We start from the raw sequence: 17,500 nt of genomic DNA on the forward strand, positions 1-17,500 counted from the left end.
CGGCCGGCCTTTGGATGTGGCGGCCTAATGCTGGGTAGACCTGTTGCCCTCGGCCGGCCTTTGGACGTGGCGGCCTAATGCTGGGTAGACCTGTTGCCCTCGGCCGGCCTTTGGACGTGGCGGCCTAATGCTGGGTAGACCTGTTGCCCTCGGCCGGCCTTTGTACCTGACGGCCGAATGCTGGGTAGACCTGTTGCCCTCGGCCGGCCGGCCTAATGCTGGGTAGACCTGTTGCCCTCGGCCGGCCTTTGGACGTGGCGGCCTAATGCTGGGTAGACCTGTTGCCCTCGGCCGGCCTTTGGACGTGGCGGCCTAATGCTGGGTAGACCTGTTGCCCTCGGCCGGCCTTTGGACGTGGCGGCCGAATGCTGGGTAGACCTGTTGCCCTCGGCCGGCCTTTGTACCTGACGGCCGAATGCTGGGTAGACCTGTTGCCCTCGGCCGGCCTTTGGACGTGGCGGCCTAATGCTGGGTAGACCTGTTGCCCTCGGCCGGCCTTTGGACGTGGCGGCCTAATGCTGGGTAGACCTCTTGCCCTCGGCCGGCCTTTGGACGTGGCGGCCTAATGCTGGGTAGACCTGTTGCCCTCGGCCGGCAGTGTTACCGGCCGGCCTAATGCTGGGTAGACCTGTTGCCCTCGGCCGGCCTTTGTACCTGACGGCCGAATGCTGGGTAGACCTGTTGCCCTCTGCCGGCCGGCCTAATGCTGGTTAGACCTGTTGCCCTCGGCCGGCCTTTGGACGTGGCGGCCTAATGCTGGGTAGACCTGTTGCCCTCGGCCGGCAGTGTTACCGGCCGGCCTAATGCTGGGTAGACCTGTTGCCCTCGGCCGGCCTTTGTACCTGACGGCCGAATGCTGGGTAGACCTGTTGCCCTCGGCCGGCCTTTGTACGTGGCAGCCTAATGCTGGGTAGACCTGTTGCCCTCGGCCGGCCTTTGTACCTGACGGCCGAATGCTGGGTAGACCTGTTGCCCTCGGCCGGCCTTTGGACGTGGCGGCCGAATGCTGGGTAGACCTGTTGCCCTCGGCCGGCCTTTGGACGTGGCGGCCGAATGCTGGGTAGACCTGTTGCCCTCGGCCGGCCTTTGGACGTGGCGGCCGAATGCTGGGTAGACCTGTTGCCCTCGGCCGGCCTTTGGACGTGGCGGCCGAATGCTGGGTAGACCTGTTGCCCTCGGCCGGCCTTTGGACGTGGCGGCCGAATGCTGGGTAGACCTGTTGCCCTCGGCCGGCCTTTGGACGTGGCGGCCTAATGCTGGGTAGACCTGTTGCCCTCGGCCGGCCTTTGGACGTGGCGGCCTAATGCTGGGTAGACCTGTTGCCCTCGGCCGGCAGTGTTACCGGCCGGCCTAATGCTGGGTAGACCTGTTGCCCTCGGCCCGCCGTGTTACCGGCCAGCCGAATGCTGGGTAGACCTGTTGCCCTCGGCCGGCAGTGTTACCTGACGGCCGAATGCTGGGTAGACCTGTTGCCCTCTGCCGGCCGTCTTTCCGGCTGGCCTAATGCTGGGTAGACCTGTTGCCCTCGGCCGGCCCTGGTACCGGCCGGCATAATGCTGGGTAGACCTGTTGCCCTCGGCCGGTCTTTGTCTCTGGCCGCCCGCGGCGTGGTAGTCCTGTTACCGTCGGCCGGCCTTGCAGCCCGGCCGCCGCGCGATGGCGCCCCGTCTCTTCCATCGGACGCGCGGCCCCCTTGTCGTCTCTGCAGCGGCGAGCACGCCTTCGGCGGTCGGCCTGCACGTCCGGCATGACCGCGGGCACTGGCAGCCCAGCAGGCAGCCCTGCTCTCGCGTCTTCTTCCCCCCGGCGAAAGGCGGGGCGTGAAGGCGGGCGACTTTCGGTCCCAGCCGTGCCCAGGTGTCCCTGCCGGCTCCGTGCGCCAGCATCCACTGGCGAGCTCCGCCGGCCTCTTCCCCAGCCGCGGCCCCTGTCCGCTCCGCCGTCATGGTGCCGGCACCCCACTTCCCCAAGCGCTCCCCGACAGGAGCAGGCAGCGTTGTCGCGCCCCCTCCCCGTGCTCGAATGGACCGCGGCCCTGCTCCGGGCTTCATTTCTGCAGCGCGCTCGCTCGCTCGCTCGCTCGCGCGCTCCCTCCCTCCCCCCCCCCTCCCCCCTCCCCCCGGCCGCCCACCCGCCGCGCTGCCGCCCTGCCGCAGGCTTGAGCGGCGCCGGGGCGGAGGAGGAAGGAACGCCACCAAAGCAAAAGGCTCCGAGAAAGCTGAACAGAGAGCTTCTTTGACCAGGGACAGACGGCGCCAATCATCCCGCCGCCATCCCTGCTTGTGCACCAGGCTCTCCGCCTGCCGACCTCGGCATCAGCCTCCCGCCGCCGCCGTGTAAACTGCCCGGTGGGACCGTGGGCGGGGGCAGGAAGAGGCTGAAAGTGCTGCCAGGGAGGCTGATGGCGGAGGGCGGGGTCGCCCCCAACCGACAATGGGCAGGGCCCGAGGCAGTCTGAAAGCGCTGCCAGGGAGGCTGATGGCGGAGGGCGGGGTCGCCCCCAACCGACAATGGGCAGGGCACGAGACCGTCTGAAAGCGCTGCCAGGGAGGCTGAGGGCGGGGGGCGGGGCGCCCCCAACCGACAATGGGCAGGGCCCGAGGCAGTCTGAAAGCGCTGCCAGGGAGGCTGAGGGCGGGGGGCGGGGCGCCCCCAGCCGACAATGGGCAGGGGCCCGAGAGAGTCTGAAAGCGCTGCCAGGGAGGCTGACGGCGGGGGGCAGGGCGCCCCCAGCCGACAATGGGCAGGGGCGGGGAAAGTCTGAAAGCGCTGCATGGGAGGTTGATGGCGGAGGGCGGGCTCGCCCCCAGCGTTAATGGGTGGCTGCGGAAGACGGGGCAGGGACAGGGAGAGGGCAGGCGGCTTCGTGCCGGCCCCGGGCGCCTCGACAGCGAGCCCTCACGGCCCCCCAAACCCGCGCCGAGGCCCCAAGAGCTCTGCAGACCTTCCGCGGAAGAACCGGCCCGAAAGCGGCCACCCGCTTGCCGACGGCGGCGCCGGTCGCCTCGATGCAGCCGCCTCCGTGGGGCGGGAAGGGGCAGGGCGAGTTGTGCCAGGGCGCGGCGGCTTTGGGCCGAGTTTCGCTGCACGTACGTGCTTCCCCTGGCTGTGCTGCGGCCCGTGAGGTTCTGTTTTGTGGGGGGGGGGGGGCTCTGTAGGTAGGGTCTCTGGGGGACGGGGGAGGAGGCGTGGGGTAGGGAGGACGCCGTTTGGGGGGGTCAGTGTGTCAGCAGGGCGAGAACCGGGCACAGGCCCTCCGTCAGCTCGGCTGTGGGCCCAAAGGGATCACAAATAAGATTTGGCAAGAGTTTTGTTTTCCGGAAAAGATTTTCTTTCCGAGTAAATAGAAGAGGCAATCATTCAAAAAAGGCAAAGAGGAAATGAAACAAATCAAATCAAATCAAAACAAAACAAAACAAAACAAAACAAAACGAAATAAAATAAAATAATAAAATGAAATGAAAAGAAATGAAATGAAATGATGAAATAAAATGTTGTCGAAAATATGTCTTGGTCTTGAAATCGATTCTGCCGGGCGGGGCAAGGCTGCTGGAGCACTTGGGCTCCGGAGCGTTAAGAGGCTGTGGGGTTTCCCCGGCTCCGAGATGGTACAAGGATGCCTCGTCTACCCGGATCCGCGAAACGTGGCCCGTCCCGCGGCGGCCAGGTCGACGCGGCTCCGGGGCCGGTGGCGTGGGACCGCCGTCGCCGGCGAAGGCGCAGCGGCGGCGGCCGTGGCCGCGACGACCAGGTCTACACGACTCCGGGAAACTTGGCCGGTCCCGCGGCGGCCAGGTCTACTGGGCTCCGGGATGGGCGGCCGCCGTGGCCGCGGCGACCAGGTCTACCCGCCTCCGGGACCGGCGGCGTGGGTCCGCCGTCGAGGGCGAGGGCGCTGCGACGGCCGCGGCGACCGGGTCTACCTAGCTCCGGTGCGACCCGGGCTGCGTGCAGCATGGCGAAGGTAGACCTGTGGTCCGCATCACGGCGTGGGCAGACCTGGTGTCCGCAGCATGGAGCGGGTAGACATGTTGTCCGCCGCATGGAGTGGGTAGACCTGTTGTCCGCGTAATGGAGTAGTTAGACCTGGTGTCCGCAGCTTGGAGTGGGTAGACCTGTTGTCCGCAGCAAGCCGTGGGTAGACCTGTTGTCCGCAGCAAGCCGTGGGTAGACCTGGTGTCCGCAGCATGCCCTGGGTAGACCTGGTGTCCGCAGCTTGGTAGACCTGTTGCCCGTTTCATGGCTGGGTAGACCTGGTGTCCGCAGCAAGCCGTGGGTAGACCTGGTGTCCGCAGCTTGGTAGACCTGTTGCCCGATTCATGGCTGGGTAGACCTGTTGTCCGCAGCATTGAGTTGGTAGACCTGGTGTCCGCAGCATGCCCTGGGTAGACCTGGTGTCCGCAGCTTGGTAGACCTGTTGCCCGTTTCATGGCTGGGTAGACCTGTTGTCCGCAGCATTGAGTTGGTAGACCTGGTGTCCGCAGCATGCCCTGGGTAGACCTGGTGTCCGCAGCTTGGTAGACCTGTTGCCCGTTTCATGGCTGGGTAGACCTGGTGTCCGCAGCAAGCCGTGAGTAGACCTGTTGCCCGTTTCATGGCTGGGTAGACCTGGTGTCCGCAGCATGACCTGGGTAGACCTGGTGTCCGCAGCTTGGTAGACCTGTTGCCCGTTTCATGGCTGGGTAGACCTGGTGTCCGCAGCAAGCCGTGGGTAGACCTGGTGTCCGGAGCTTGGTAGACCTGTTGCCCGATTCATGCCTGGGTAGACCTGTTGTCCGCAGCATTGAGTGGGTAGACCTGGTGTCCGCAGCATGCCCTGGGTAGACCTGGTGTCCGCAGCTTGGTAGACCTGTTGCCCGTTTCATAGCTGGGTAGACCTGGTGTCCGCAGCTTGGTAGACCTGTTGCCCGTTTCATGGCTGGGTAGACCTGGTGTCCGCAGCAAGCCGTGAGTAGACCTGTTGCCCGTTTCATGGCTGGGTAGACCTGGTGTCCGCAGCATGCCCTGGGTAGACCTGGTGTCCGCAGCTTGGTAGACCTGTTGCCCGTTTCATGGCTGGGTAGACCTGTTGTCCGCAGCAAGCCGTGAGTAGACCTGTTGCCCGTTTCATGGCTGGGTAGACCTGTTGTCCGCAGCATGCCCTGGGTAGACCTGGTGTCCGCAGCTTGGTAGACCTGTTGCCCGTTTCATGGCTGGGTAGACCTGGTGTCCGCAGCAAGCCGTGGGTAGACCTGCTGCCCGTTTCATGGCTGGGTAGACCTGGTGTCCGCAGCAAGCCGTGGGTAGACCTGGTGTCCGCAGCTTGGTAGACCTGTTGCCCGTTTCATGGCTGGGTAGACCTGTTGTCCGCAGCATTGAGTTGGTAGACCTGGTGTCCGCTACATACCCTGGGTAGACCTGGTGTCCGCAGCTTGGTAGACCTGTTGCCCGTTTCATGGCTGGGTAGACCTGGTGTCCGCAGCATTGAGATGGTAGACCTGTTGCCCGTTTCATGGCTGGGTAGACCTGTTGTCCGCAGCTTGGTAGACCTGTTGCCCGATTCATGGCTGGGTAGACCTGGTGTCCGCAGCAAGCCGTGAGTAGACCTGTTGCCCGTTTCATGGCTGGGTAGACCTGGTGTCCGCAGCATGCCCTGGGTAGACCTGTTGTCCGCAGCTTGGTAGACCTGTTGCCCGTTTCATGGCTGGGTAGACCTGGTGTCCGCAGCAAGCCGTGAGTAGACCTGTTGCCCGTTTCATGGCTGGGTAGACCTGTTGTCCGCAGCATGCCCTGGGTAGACCTGGTGTCCGCAGCTTGGTAGACCTGTTGCCCGTTTCATGGCTGGGTAGACCTGGTGTCCGCAGCAAGCCGTGGGTAGACCTGGTGTCCGCAGCTTGGTAGACCTGTTGCCCGTTTCATGGCTGGGTAGACCTGTTGTCCGCAGCATTGAGTTGGTAGACCTGTTGCCCGTTTCATGGCTGGGTAGACCTGGTGTCCGCAGCTTGGTAGACCTGTTGCCCGTTTCATGGCTGGGTAGACCTGGTGTCCGCAGCAAGCCGTGGGTAGACCTGGTGTCCGGAGCTTGGTAGACCTGTTGCCCGATTCATGCCTGGGTAGACCTGTTGTCCGCAGCAAGCCGTGGGTAGACCTGGTGTCCGCAGCATGCCCTGGGTAGACCTGGTGTCCGCAGCTTGGTAGACCTGTTGCCCGATTCATGCCTGGGTAGACCTGTTGTCCGCAGCATTGAGTGGGTAGACCTGGTGTCCGCAGCATGCCCTGGGTAGACCTGGTGTCCGCAGCTTGGTAGACCTGTTGCCCGTTTCATGGCTGGGTAGACCTGTTGTCCGCAGCAAGCCGTGAGTAGACCTGTTGCCCGTTTCATGGCTGGGTAGACCTGGTGTCCGCAGCATGCCCTGGGTAGACCTGGTGTCCGCAGCTTGGTAGACCTGTTGCCCGATTCATGGCTGGGTAGACCTGGTGTCCGCAGCATTGAGTTGGTAGACCTGGTGTCCGCAGCATGCCCTGGGTAGACCTGGTGTCCGCAGCTTGGTAGACCTGTTGCCCGTTTCATGGCTGGGTAGACCTGTTGTCCGCAGCATTGAGTTGGTAGACCTGGTGTCCGCAGCATGCCCTGGGTAGACCTGGTGTCCGCAGCTTGGTAGACCTGTTGCCCGTTTCATGGCTGGGTAGACCTGGTGTCCGCAGCATGCCCTGGGTAGACCTGGTGTCCGCAGCTTGGTAGACCTGTTGCCCGTTTCATGGCTGGGTAGACCTGTTGTCCGCAGCAAGCCGTGGGTAGACCTGGTGTCCGCAGCTTGGTAGACCTGTTGCCCGATTCATGGCTGGGTAGACCTGTTGTCCGCAGCATTGAGTTGGTAGACCTGGTGTCCGCAGCATGCCCTGGGTAGACCTGGTGTCCGCAGCTTGGTAGACCTGTTGCCCGTTTCATGGCTGGGTAGACCTGGTGTCCGCAGCTTGGTAGACCTGTTGCCCGTTTCATGGCTGGGTAGACCTGGTGTCCGCAGCAAGCCGTGAGTAGACCTGTTGCCCGTTTCATGGCTGGGTAGACCTGGTGTCCGCAGCATGCCCTGGGTAGACCTGGTGTCCGCAGCTTGGTAGACCTGTTGCCCGTTTCATGGCTGGGTAGACCTGGTGTCCGCAGCAAGCCGTGAGTAGACCTGTTGCCCGTTTCATGGCTGGGTAGACCTGTTGTCCGCAGCATGCCCTGGGTAGACCTGGTGTCCGCAGCTTGGTAGACCTGTTGCCCGTTTCATGGCTGGGTAGACCTGGTGTCCGCAGCAAGCCGTGGGTAGACCTGCTGCCCGTTTCATGGCTGGGTAGACCTGGTGTCCGCAGCAAGCCGTGGGTAGACCTGGTGTCCGCAGCTTGGTAGACCTGTTGCCCGTTTCATGGCTGGGTAGACCTGTTGTCCGCAGCATTGAGTTGGTAGACCTGGTGTCCGCTACATACCCTGGGTAGACCTGGTGTCCGCAGCTTGGTAGACCTGTTGCCCGTTTCATGGCTGGGTAGACCTGGTGTCCGCAGCATTGAGATGGTAGACCTGTTGCCCGTTTCATGGCTGGGTAGACCTGTTGTCCGCAGCTTGGTAGACCTGTTGCCCGATTCATGGCTGGGTAGACCTGGTGTCCGCAGCAAGCCGTGAGTAGACCTGTTGCCCGTTTCATGGCTGGGTAGACCTGGTGTCCGCAGCATGCCCTGGGTAGACCTGTTGTCCGCAGCTTGGTAGACCTGTTGCCCGTTTCATGGCTGGGTAGACCTGGTGTCCGCAGCATTGAGTTGGTAGACCTGGTGTCCGCAGCATGCCCTGGGTAGACCTGGTGTCCGCAGCTTGGTAGACCTGTTGCCCGTTTCATGGCTGGGTAGACCTGGTGTCCGCAGCAAGCCGTGAGTAGACCTGTTGCCCGTTTCATGGCTGGGTAGACCTGTTGTCCGCAGCATGCCCTGGGTAGACCTGGTGTCCGCAGCTTGGTAGACCTGTTGCCCGTTTCATGGCTGGGTAGACTTGTTGTCCGCAGCAAGCCGTGGGTAGACCTGGTGTCCGCAGCATGCCCTGGGTAGACCTGGTGTCCGCAGCTTGGTAGACCTGTTGCCCGTTTCATGGCTGGGTAGACCTGGTGTCCGCAGCAAGCCGTGGGTAGACCTGGTGTCCGCAGCATGCCCTGGGTAGACCTGGTGTCCGCAGCTTGGTAGACCTGTTGCCCGTTTCATGGCTGGGTAGACCTGGTGTCCGCAGCAAGCCGTGAGTAGACCTGTTGCCCGTTTCATGGCTGGGTAGACCTGTTGTCCGCAGCATGCCCTGGGTAGACCTGTTGTCCGCAGCTTGGTAGACCTGTTGCCCGTTTCATGGCTGGGTAGACCTGGTGTCCGCAGCAAGCCGTGAGTAGACCTGTTGCCCGTTTCATGGCTGGGTAGACCTGGTGTCCGCAGCAAGCCGTGAGTAGACCTGGTGTCCGCAGCTTGGTAGACCTGTTGCCCGTTTCATGGCTGGGTAGACCTGGTGTCCGCAGCAAGACGTGAGTAGACCTGTTGCCCGTTTCATGGCTGGGTAGACCTGGTGTCCGCAGCATGCCCTGGGTAGACCTGGTGTCCGCAGCTTGGTAGACCTGTTGCCCGTTTCATGGCTGGGTAGACCTGGTGTCCGCAGCAAGCCGTGAGTAGACCTGTTGCCCGTTTCATGGCTGGGTAGACCTGGTGTCCGCAGCATGCCCTGGGTAGACCTGGTGTCCGCAGCTTGGTAGACCTGTTGCCCGTTTCATGGCTGGGTAGACCTGGTGTCCGCAGCATGCCCTGGGTAGACCTGGTGTCCGCAGCTTGGTAGACCTGTTGCCCGATTCATGCCTGGGTAGACCTGTTGTCCGCAGCATGCCCTGGGTAGACCTGGTGTCCGCAGCATGCCCTGGGTAGACCTGGTGTCCGCAGCTTGGTAGACCTGTTGCCCGTTTCATGGCTGGGTAGACCTGGTGTCCGCAGCAAGCCGTGAGTAGACCTGTTGCCCGTTTCATGGCTGGGTAGACCTGGTGTCCGCAGCATGCCCTGGGTAGACCTGGTGTCCGCAGCTTGGTAGACCTGTTGCCCGTTTCATGGCTGGGTAGACCTGGTGTCCGCAGCAAGCCGTGAGTAGACCTGTTGCCCGTTTCATGGCTGGGTAGACCTGGTGTCCGCAGCATGCCCTGGGTAGACCTGGTGTCCGCAGCTTGGTAGACCTGTTGCCCGTTTCATGGCTGGGTAGACCTGGTGTCCGCAGCAAGCCGTGGGTAGACCTGGTGTCCGGAGCTTGGTAGACCTGTTGCCCGATTCATGCCTGGGTAGACCTGTTGTCCGCAGCATGCCCTGGGTAGACCTGGTGTCCGCAGCATGCCCTGGGTAGACCTGGTGTCCGCAGCTTGGTAGACCTGTTGCCCGTTTCATGGCTGGGTAGACCTGGTGTCCGCAGCATGCCCTGGGTAGACCTGGTGTCCGCAGCTTGGTAGACCTGTTGCCCGTTTCATGGCTGGGTAGACCTGGTGTCCGCAGCAAGCCGTGGGTAGACCTGGTGTCCGGAGCTTGGTAGACCTGTTGCCCGATTCATGCCTGGGTAGACCTGTTGTCCGCAGCATTGAGTGGGTAGACCTGGTGTCCGCAGCATGCCCTGGGTAGACCTGGTGTCCGCAGCTTGGTAGACCTGTTGCCCGTTTCATGGCTTGGTAGACCTGTTGTCCGCAGCAAGCCGTGAGTAGACCTGTTGCCCGTTTCATGGCTGGGTAGACCTGTTGTCCGCAGCATGCCCTGGGTAGACCTGGTGTCCGCAGCTTGGTAGACCTGTTGCCCGTTTCATGGCTGGGTAGACCTGTTGTCCGCAGCAAGCCGTGGGTAGACCTGGTGTCCGCAGCATGCCCTGGGTAGACCTGGTGTCCGCAGCTTGGTAGACCTGTTGCCCGTTTCATGGCTGGGTAGACCTGGTGTCCGCAGCAAGCCGTGGGTAGACCTGGTGTCCGCAGCATGCCCTGGGTAGACCTGGTGTCCGCAGCTTGGTAGACCTGTTGCCCGTTTCATGGCTGGGTAGACCTGGTGTCCGCAGCAAGCCGTGAGTAGACCTGTTGCCCGTTTCATGGCTGGGTAGACCTGTTGTCCGCAGCATGCCCTGGGTAGACCTGTTGTCCGCAGCTTGGTAGACCTGTTGCCCGTTTCATGGCTGGGTAGACCTGGTGTCCGCAGCAAGCCGTGAGTAGACCTGTTGCCCGTTTCATGGCTGGGTAGACCTGGTGTCCGCAGCAAGCCGTGAGTAGACCTGGTGTCCGCAGCTTGGTAGACCTGTTGCCCGTTTCATGGCTGGGTAGACCTGGTGTCCGCAGCAAGACGTGAGTAGACCTGTTGCCCGTTTCATGGCTGGGTAGACCTGGTGTCCGCAGCATGCCCTGGGTAGACCTGGTGTCCGCAGCTTGGTAGACCTGTTGCCCGTTTCATGGCTGGGTAGACCTGGTGTCCGCAGCAAGCCGTGAGTAGACCTGTTGCCCGTTTCATGGCTGGGTAGACCTGGTGTCCGCAGCATGCCCTGGGTAGACCTGTTGTCCGCAGCTTGGTAGACCTGTTGCCCGTTTCATGGCTGGGTAGACCTGGTGTCCGCAGCATGCCCTGGGTAGACCTGGTGTCCGCAGCTTGGTAGACCTGTTGCCCGATTCATGCCTGGGTAGACCTGTTGTCCGCAGCATGCCCTGGGTAGACCTGGTGTCCGCAGCATGCCCTGGGTAGACCTGGTGTCCGCAGCTTGGTAGACCTGTTGCCCGTTTCATGGCTGGGTAGACCTGGTGTCCGCAGCAAGCCGTGAGTAGACCTGTTGCCCGTTTCATGGCTGGGTAGACCTGGTGTCCGCAGCATGCCCTGGGTAGACCTGGTGTCCGCAGCTTGGTAGACCTGTTGCCCGTTTCATGGCTGGGTAGACCTGGTGTCCGCAGCAAGCCGTGAGTAGACCTGTTGCCCGTTTCATGGCTGGGTAGACCTGGTGTCCGCAGCATGCCCTGGGTAGACCTGGTGTCCGCAGCTTGGTAGACCTGTTGCCCGTTTCATGGCTGGGTAGACCTGGTGTCCGCAGCAAGCCGTGGGTAGACCTGGTGTCCGGAGCTTGGTAGACCTGTTGCCCGATTCATGCCTGGGTAGACCTGTTGTCCGCAGCATGCCCTGGGTAGACCTGGTGTCCGCAGCATGCCCTGGGTAGACCTGGTGTCCGCAGCTTGGTAGACCTGTTGCCCGTTTCATGGCTGGGTAGACCTGGTGTCCGCAGCAAGCCGTGAGTAGACCTGTTGCCCGTTTCATGGCTGGGTAGACCTGGTGTCCGCAGCATGCCCTGGGTAGACCTGGTGTCCGCAGCTTGGTAGACCTGTTGCCCGTTTCATGGCTGGGTAGACCTGGTGTCCGCAGCAAGCCGTGAGTAGACCTGTTGCCCGTTTCATGGCTGGGTAGACCTGGTGTCCGCAGCATGCCCTGGGTAGACCTGGTGTCCGCAGCTTGGTAGACCTGTTGCCCGTTTCATGGCTGGGTAGACCTGGTGTCCGCAGCAAGCCGTGGGTAGACCTGGTGTCCGGAGCTTGGTAGACCTGTTGCCCGATTCATGCCTGGGTAGACCTGTTGTCCGCAGCATTGAGTGGGTAGACCTGGTGTCCGCAGCATGCCCTGGGTAGACCTGGTGTCCGCAGCTTGGTAGACCTGTTGCCCGTTTCATGGCTGGGTAGACCTGGTGTCCGCAGCAAGCCGTGAGTAGACCTGTTGCCCGTTTCATGGCTGGGTAGACCTGGTGTCCGCAGCATGCCCTGGGTAGACCTGGTGTCCGCAGCTTGGTAGACCTGTTGCCCGTTTCATGGCTGGGTAGACCTGTTGTCCGCAGCAAGCCGTGGGTAGACCTGGTGTCCGGAGCTTGGTAGACCTGTTGCCCGATTCATGCCTGGGTAGACCTGTTGTCCGCAGCATTGAGTGGGTAGACCTGGTGTCCGCAGCATGCCCTGGGTAGACCTGGTGTCCGCAGCTTGGTAGACCTGTTGCCCGTTTCATGGCTGGGTAGACCTGTTGTCCGCAGCAAGCCGTGAGTAGACCTGTTGCCCGTTTCATGGCTGGGTAGACCTGGTGTCCGCAGCATGCCCTGGGTAGACCTGGTGTCCGCAGCTTGGTAGACCTGTTGCCCGTTTCATGGCTGGGTAGACCTGTTGTCCGCAGCAAGCCGTGGGTAGACCTGGTGTCCGGAGCTTGGTAGACCTGTTGCCCGATTCATGCCTGGGTAGACCTGTTGTCCGCAGCATTGAGTGGGTAGACCTGGTGTCCGCAGCATGCCCTGGGTAGACCTGTTGTCCGCAGCTTGGTAGACCTGTTGCCCGTTTCATGGCTGGGTAGACCTGTTGTCCGCAGCAAGCCGTGAGTAGACCTGTTGCCCGTTTCATGACTGGGTAGACCTGGTGTCCGCAGCATGCCCTGGGTAGACCTGGTGTCCGCAGCTTGGTAGACCTGTTGCCCGTTTCATGGCTGGGTAGACCTGGTGTCCGCAGCAAGCCGTGAGTAGACCTGTTGCCCGTTTCATGGCTGGGTAGACCTGGTGTCCGCAGCATGCCCTGGGTAGACCTGGTGTCCGCAGCTTGGTAGACCTGTTGCCCGTTTCATGGCTGGGTAGACCTGTTGTCCGCAGCAAGCCGTGGGTAGACCTGGTGTCCGCAGCTTGGTAGACCTGTTGCCCGATTCATGCCTGGGTAGACCTGTTGTCCGCAGCAAGCCGTGGGTAGACCTGGTGTCCGCAGCTTGGTAGACCTGTTGCCCGTTTCATGGCTGGGTAGACCTGGTGTCCGCAGCATTGAGTTGGTAGACCTGGTGTCCGCAGCAAGCCGTGGGTAGACCTGGTGTCCGCAGCTTGGTAGACCTGTTGCCCGTTTCATGGCTGGGTAGACCTGTTGTCCGCAGCATTGAGTTGGTAGACCTGTTGCCCGTTTCATGGCTGGGTAGACCTGGTGTCCGCAGCTTGGTAGACCTGTTGCCCGTTTCATGGCTGGGTAGACCTGGTGTCCGCAGCAAGCCGTGAGTAGACCTGGTGCCCGTTTCATGGCTGGGTAGACCTGGTGTCCGCAGCAAGCCGTGGGTAGACCTGGTGTCCGCAGCTTGGTAGACCTGTTGCCCGATTCATGGCTGGGTAGACCTGTTGTCCGCAGCAAGCCGTGGGTAGACCTGGTGTCCGCAGCATGCCCTGGGTAGACCTGGTGTCCGCAGCTTGGTAGACCTGTTGCCCGTTTCATGGCTGGGTAGACCTGGTGTCCGCAGCAAGCCGTGGGTAGACCTGGTGTCCGCAGCTTGGTAGACCTGTTGCCCGTTTCATGGCTGGGTAGACCTGGTGTCCGCAGCATTGAGTTGGTAGACCTGGTGTCCGCAGCAAGCCGTGGGTAGACCTGGTGTCCGCAGCATGCCCTGGGTAGACCTGGTGTCCGCAGCTTGGTAGACCTGTTGCCCGTTTCATGCCTGGGTAGACCTGTTGTCCGCAGCAAGCCGTGGGTAGACCTGGTGTCCGCAGCATGCCCTGGGTAGACCTGGTGTCCGCAGCTTGGTAGACCTGTTGCCCGTTTCATGGCTGGGTAGACCTGTTGTCCGCTGCAAGCCGTGAGTAGACCTGTTGCCCGTTTCATGGCTGGGTAGACCTGGTGTCCGCAGCATGCCCTGGGTAGACCTGGTGTCCGCAGCTGGGTAGACCTGTTGCCCGTTTCATGGCTGGGTAGACCTGGTGTCCGCAGCAAGCCGTGGGTAGACCTGGTGTCCGCAGCATGCCCTGGGTAGACCTGGTGTCCGCAGCTTGGTAGACCTGTTGCCCGTTTCATGGCTGGGTAGACCTGGTGTCCGCAGCAAGCCGTGAGTAGACCTGTTGCCCGTTTCATGGCTGGGTAGACCTGGTGTCCGCAGCATGCCCTGGGTAGACCTGGTGTCCGCAGCTTGGTAGACCTGTTGCCCGTTTCATGGCTGGGTAGACCTGGTGTCCGCAGCAAGCCGTGGGTAGACCTGGTGTCCGGAGCTTGGTAGACCTGTTGCCCGATTCATGCCTGGGTAGACCTGTTGTCCGCAGCATTGAGTGGGTAGACCTGGTGTCCGCAGCATGCCCTGGGTAGACCTGGTGTCCGCAGCTTGGTAGACCTGTTGCCCGTTTCATGGCTGGGTAGACCTGGTGTCCGCAGCAAGCCGTGAGTAGACCTGTTGCCCGTTTCATGGCTGGGTAGACCTGGTGTCCGCAGCATGCCCTGGGTAGACCTGGTGTCCGCAGCTTGGTAGACCTGTTGCCCGTTTCATGGCTGGGTAGACCTGGTGTCCGCAGCAAGCCGTGAGTAGACCTGTTGCCCGTTTCATGGCTGGGTAGACCTGGTGTCCGCAGCATGCCCTGGGTAGACCTGGTGTCCGCAGCTTGGTAGACCTGTTGCCCGTTTCATGGCTGGGTAGACCTGGTGTCCGCAGCAAGCCGTGGGTAGACCTGGTGTCCGGAGCTTGGTAGACCTGTTGCCCGATTCATGCCTGGGTAGACCTGTTGTCCGCAGCATTGAGTGGGTAGACCTGGTGTCCGCAGCATGCCCTGGGTAGACCTGGTGTCCGCAGCTTGGTAGACCTGTTGCCCGTTTCATGGCTGGGTAGACCTGGTGTCCGCAGCAAGCCGTGAGTAGACCTGTTGCCCGTTTCATGGCTGGGTAGACCTGTTGTCCGCAGCATGCCCTGGGTAGACCTGGTGTCCGCAGCTTGGTAGACCTGTTGCCCGTTTCATGGCTGGGTAGACCTGGTGTCCGCAGCAAGCCGTGGGTAGACCTGGTGTCCGCAGCATGCCCTGGGTAGACCTGGTGTCCGCAGCTTGGTAGACCTGTTGCCCGTTTCATGGCTGGGTAGACCTGGTGTCCGCAGCAAGCCGTGGGTAGACCTGGTGTCCGCAGCAAGCCGTGGGTAGACCTGGTGTCCGCAGCATGCCCTGGGTAGACCTGGTGTCCGCAGCTTGGTAGACCTGTTGCCCGTTTCATGGCTGGGTAGACCTGTTGTCCGCAGCAAGCCGTGGGTAGACCTGGTGTCCGCAGCATGCCCTGGGTAGACCTGGTGTCCGCAGCTTGGTAGACCTGTTGCCCTTTTCATGCCCTGGGTAGACCTGGTGTCCGCAGCTGGGTAGACCTGTTGTCCGCAGCAAGCCGTGGGTAGACCTGGTGTCCGCAGCATGCCCTGGGTAGACCTGGTGTCCGCAGCTTGGTAGACCTGTTGCCCGTTTCATGGCTGGGTAGACCTGTTGTCCGCAGCAAGCCGTCGGTAGACCTGTTGCCCGTTTCATGGCTGGTAGACCTGTTGTCCGCTGCCGGCCTGGAAGTACTCCAAGGGGTCGCTGTTTCTCGCTGCCTCCGGCTATGTCATCGTAGAAGGCGGCGTGCGCCACTGCGCCCCCTCGGTCACGTACATCGGTTCTCTTTCCGGCCTCCGCCGCTTCGGGCCCATCTGTCCGTATTATGGGAACGAGGTGACGGGCCGTATCCCCACAGGCTGTTGCCGTGCCTGTGTCCGTGGCGGAGAAGGGCGGACGCGCGTGCGGTCGCCAGGGCCAGAAGAACACCGCCGATGTCGGGGCGAGTCGCGTGGCTTCGTCCGGCTTCCCGTCTTACCCAGTTCGACTGGGACAGGTTAGCCCAGAGAGAGAGACCGATGCGATCCGAGAGCCGCTCCCCGGCCCAGGCGAGGCTGCGTGCTCAGTCGGGGGAGAAGCGAGAAAGCCCCCAGAGAGACCGATGCGATCCGAGAGCCGCTCCCCGGCCCAGGCCGAGGCTGCGTGTTCAGTCCGGGGGAGAAGCGAGAAAGCCCCCAGAGAGAGCGATGCGATCCGAGAGCCACCGCGCTCCCCCGGCCCAGGCGAGGCTGCGTTGTTCCAGGCGGGGGAGAAGCGAGAAAAAGGCCCAGAGAGAGGGCGAGAAAGCCGCGAGTGTGTCCCGCTCCGGCCCGGCTGCTGCCGGTTTCGTGACAACGGGGAGCCGGGCGCCCGCTCGCTCCCCCGGGGATGGTGGCGGGCGAGGCGGCGGCGCCTCGCCCCTTTTCTGCCCGGCCTTAAGCCGGGGCCCCGCCCGCTCGCCGGGTGCGGCATTTCTTCGGCTGTCGGTCCCGGTGCACCCTGGTGGCCGGCAGCCGGGGCTGGATTTCTGTGGGGCCGGCCCGGGGTTGTGTTGAGCCTGCCCGGGCTTTCCCTGGCCCCCCTCCCCGAGAGCCCCCCGGGCGTGGCTCGCTTGGCCGAGGTTGGCTGCGCCTCGTTTCCCGCTCCCGACCTGTGTTGCCAGAGTTGTGTCCGTATCGAAAGGGCAGCGGGGGACATGCAGTGGGGCGTGTGGCCTCGCCTCTCGGCTTCGCTTGCTTGCCTGCGAAGGGGGGCTCGGTGACGGGAGTGTCCGGCCCTGCCGTGTGTTGTTGAAGTCGTCCCCCTTCCTCGGCCCTAAGCCGGGGACCCGCGTGTAGCGGGCAGAATTTTTCCGGGGCGGCGGTCGGCCGCGGTGGCCGGCCGTGTCCCCCCCCCCAGGACGGACCCCGCAACCCAACAGAGAGCGAGCGAGCGAGTGAGCCCCCGAGAGTGTGTCGTGGGCGGGGCGGCGGCGCCTCGCCCTTTCTCGGTATCGGCCGGGCGCGATCGAGGCACCGTGCCGGGGCGGCCCGTGGTGTCTGGCCTGCCCCGGCTGCCGTGGTTGCCGTTGCCGGCGGGGGCTGGGTTTTGCGAGCGGCTCCGTTCTTTTTTATTAAAGCGTGCCGGTGTGCGGGGCAGTGTGGGGGTGCCCGCCCGGCCTCCGTTCTTTTTCTCTCGCGGCCCTAAGCCGCGGCACCGAGAAGCGCGCGCTGACGAAGGGTCACGGGCCGCCACCGAAGCGAAAGCGAAAGGCGAGAGAGAAGGGCTGGCTGTGTTGGCGAGTGAGAAAAGAGACCGTATGTCCGGTGGTTGGAGGGGTTTTACGGGAGGAGTTGAGAGGCGCGTTCTCGCCCCCACCCCTGGCTCGTGACCCCCGTGGCTAGCACGGGTCGTGCGACGCATGGCGTGCTTTTTTTTTTAGTTTTTTTTTTGGTGCGGTGGCTTGCCCTTCCCCCCGGCTTTTTTTCCGGGTGGGAAGCCGATCGCTGCGAGGCGGGCGAAAGCCGGTGGCCCGCGGCGTGGTCGGTGGCAGCTGCTCCGTTTTCCGTTGTCTTGCGGCCCGCGGGCGGGTGGCGGCACCCCCCGCTCTCTTCCTCTGCTGCGTGATCGATCCCGAAGGTTGCAAGCGGCCCGCCGGCGTCGGGGGCCTAGGGAGCGTCGGGGAGGCTCGGCGGCGCCAAGGGAGGGCCTCTCGGGGACGTGTCCCGCTCGCACGCATGTTGGAGCCCTGCTCCGTTGCCGTTGTCCCAGGAACCCGCGGCCGCGGGGGCTCCCCGTTGCCCCGCGGCTGCTTTTCTTTCTGTCCCCGTCCGATCGATGAGGCTTTTCGGGTCGCGTCGGAAAGGGCCCCCGGCGGGCCGGCTCCTCCGGGCGAAGTCTCGGTGG

The sequence above is a fragment of the Sturnus vulgaris genome, unplaced genomic scaffold, assembly GCF_052056855.1.
Source record: "Sturnus vulgaris isolate bStuVul1 unplaced genomic scaffold, bStuVul1.hap1 Scaffold_160, whole genome shotgun sequence".
NCBI lineage: Eukaryota > Metazoa > Chordata > Aves > Passeriformes > Sturnidae > Sturnus > Sturnus vulgaris.